This window comes from Aedes aegypti, chromosome 1, assembly GCF_002204515.2.
Source record: "Aedes aegypti strain LVP_AGWG chromosome 1, AaegL5.0 Primary Assembly, whole genome shotgun sequence".
Classification (NCBI taxonomy): Eukaryota; Metazoa; Arthropoda; class Insecta; order Diptera; family Culicidae; genus Aedes; species Aedes aegypti.
Genome location: NC_035107.1, coordinates 289,480,592 through 289,483,688, shown reverse-complemented (window position 1 = coordinate 289,483,688; position 3,097 = coordinate 289,480,592).

The following is a 3,097-nucleotide window of genomic DNA, read 5'->3' as shown; positions in this document are numbered from 1 at the left end:
ACTATAGAATAATTTTAATGCTTACATCGACGTTATGAGTATCGAAAATAGATAGAGAAAATATAATACGAAGCTTAACATTATGGGTTAAAAGAAATAAAAATCAATATATACTCAATGCTGTGAAGTTTGAGTGATTTTGATTTTTTTTTTAGAAAACAGTACTAAAAAATAACCATGATAAATAAATTCGTAATCGAGAACAGAATAGCTGTTATGAAAGAATCCCCTAAGTGGGTAGCTGAACTAAAACGTATCCCCTGAGAGGGTATTCTATAAAAATGTCCCCGAGAGGGTAGCTAACAAAAAACGAGTCCCCTGGGAGGGTCTTCTTCTTCTTTCTGGCATTACGTCCTAACTGGGACAAAGCCTGCTTCTCAGATTAGTGTTCTTATGAGCACTTCCACAGTTATTAACTGAGAGCTTTCTTTGCCGCTTGACCATTTTTGCATGTGTATATCGTGTGGCAGGTACGAAGATACTCTTATGCCCTGGGAATCGAGAAAATTTCCTTTACGAAAAGATCCTCGACCAGCGGGATTCGAACCCACGACCCTCAGCATGGTCATGCTGAATAGCTGCGCGTTTACCGCTACGGCTATCTGGGCCCCTGGGAGGGTAGCTAGAAAAATAAGTCCCCGAAAGGTTTGCTAACAAAAAAAAGTGAATCCCCTGAGAGGATGAGCTAAAAAATATCGAGTCTCTTGAGAGGGTAAGCTACAATAATATCGAGTCCCCTCAGAGGGTGTGTTACGAAGCTAGAAAAGCGAGTCACCCGAGAGGGTAGCTAACAAAAAAGTGAGTCCCCTGAGAGGGTAAGCTACAAAAATATCGAGCCCCTGAGAGGGTACGCTACAAAGCTAGAACAGCGAGTCTTACAAAATTAACATTTAGAGAAGATAGTTGAGATAAAGCAAGTCTCCTAAAGGGTAGCTGAAAATGCAGGCATTGTAAGAAGGTATCTGAAATAGAGCGAGTTACCTTAAAGGATAGGCTTTAATTAGCGAGGATAGCTTCTACAAAATGACTATGCTCTCATGACCACTTTGAAATTTTAGAAGCTCTCACGTTATGAGCCTAGAAAAATAATAAATATTTAAGGAACATATATTTAGTAACATAGAATTTGAAACTGTACAGCGTTTTGTGCTGTTGAAATTTTGAAACATTTGAATCTCTTATGTTCAGATAACTAATAATATATAATTTTATTGTGCATAGCGTTTTGTGCTGTTGGAATTTTAGAAGATTTTTTTTTTGATACTCACTTTTACGTTATGAACCTGGAAATTTCTTTCCAAAGTTACATTTGAAAACATAGATAGCAAATTGAATAGAATAAGAATATTTGAAGCATTTTCTGCCGTTAAAGTAAAAGGTTTCCATCATTTATGCTCACTTCGATGCCATGGGCCTGAAAAACTCTTTCCAAATTAGCTTTTTAAGAACATAATAATCAATAAAAAAAAAAGAATTAAAATGTGTAGAGCGTTTTGTGCTATTGAAATTTTAGAAGACATTGATTTCTCATTTTTACTTTGACGTTATGTTAAAATATTTATAATTTAATTCAAGGCAACGTAAACCAAATGAAAATATCCTTGATTTTTTTCCCAAGAGAAGTAGAGATCCATAGAAGAAACAATCAAACGTTGAAAAACGCAGTTCTTGACATCTTCAACCGTGATGGATACAGGAAACAATCACTACTCAAAGAGTTTTATAAAGCTGTTTGGGCAATACTAAATTTACTTTTGTCTTTTCAGGATCATATCAAGATTCAAGTTAACAGTATTACAACAGATAGCGGAAGAATCACAATCAAACATGGAATTGGTCACCAAACAGAAGGAAGCTTTTTTATGACTCTCAAGTAATTTCAAATTATGAATCAACAAAATCTTAACATTTACTTACTAAAAGTAGAGGAAGGGGTGAATGTAGGGATTATTAGAGTATAGTAAAAACAAGATAGGTCCGTGAGCTAAAGAACTGTTTAGCTAGTACTCAAAATGAAATCAATCGAGATCGTAGTAGCCACAGCTTGACGAAAGAAAAATAGAGATCAGTTTGTTGATGTATTTTGGGAAGAATAAACGTGCTTTTATAATGACGGAAGAAATGTGTTAATTCTAGTCTAACTCGTTAGAAAATCGAAGGAAAGATTGATCGGGAAATGTGTAAAACCGGCTACGTAAAAAGGCTGGTCACTACATGCAGTTACGGGTTTTTATTCAATTTTGTCGGAAATTATTCAGATGGAAGTTTCACTCTTGCGGAGACGTCGTAGGAATGGGTCAAAAAACCCTGTTTGGATAAATAAGCAAATAAAAAATTTGAAAAATCTTAAGCAAAAGGCTCATAAAATTTACAGACAACAAAAAACTCAAGAAAGTTTAGAAAATTATTTGTATATTGTCAACCAACTTAATCAAGCCATATCCACTGCATTTGAAGTGTACAACACAAAAATTTAAAATGTTTTCAAATTTTGCCCTAGGAATTTCTTCAATTAGGTTAAAACTAAGATGAAGTCTAGCAACTTTCCATCTAAAATGACATTGGATAATAAAGTAGCAGATAATCAAGATGACATTTGCAATCTCTTTGCTGTTTTTTTCCAAGAGACTTATACAAATTTTTCGGATAATGACCGTGATTTTGAACACTTTTCTAGTTTTCCTTATTTTACAACCGATGTCGGCGTTAGTCAAATACAGGTACAGGACATTTTAACAGGACTGAAGAATTTGGATCCCACCAAAGGATCAGGGCCTGACGGTATCCCACCTGTTTTACTTAAAAACTTAGCCAATGAATTTACAGCACCATTATTTTGGCTGTTCAACATGTCACTTGAAAAGGGCAGATTTCCAAAAGAATGGAAAAGGTCATTTCTTATACCCATTTACAAGTCTGGTAAAAAATCTGATATCCGAAATTATCGTGGAATTGCTATTATTTCATCCATTCCTAAACTATTTGAATCAATCATAAATAAAAAAGTATTTAGCCCAATAAAACATAGAATAACCAATGTACAACATTGTTTCTTTAAAGGTCGTTCTACCACAACGAACCTTTTGGAATTTGTAAA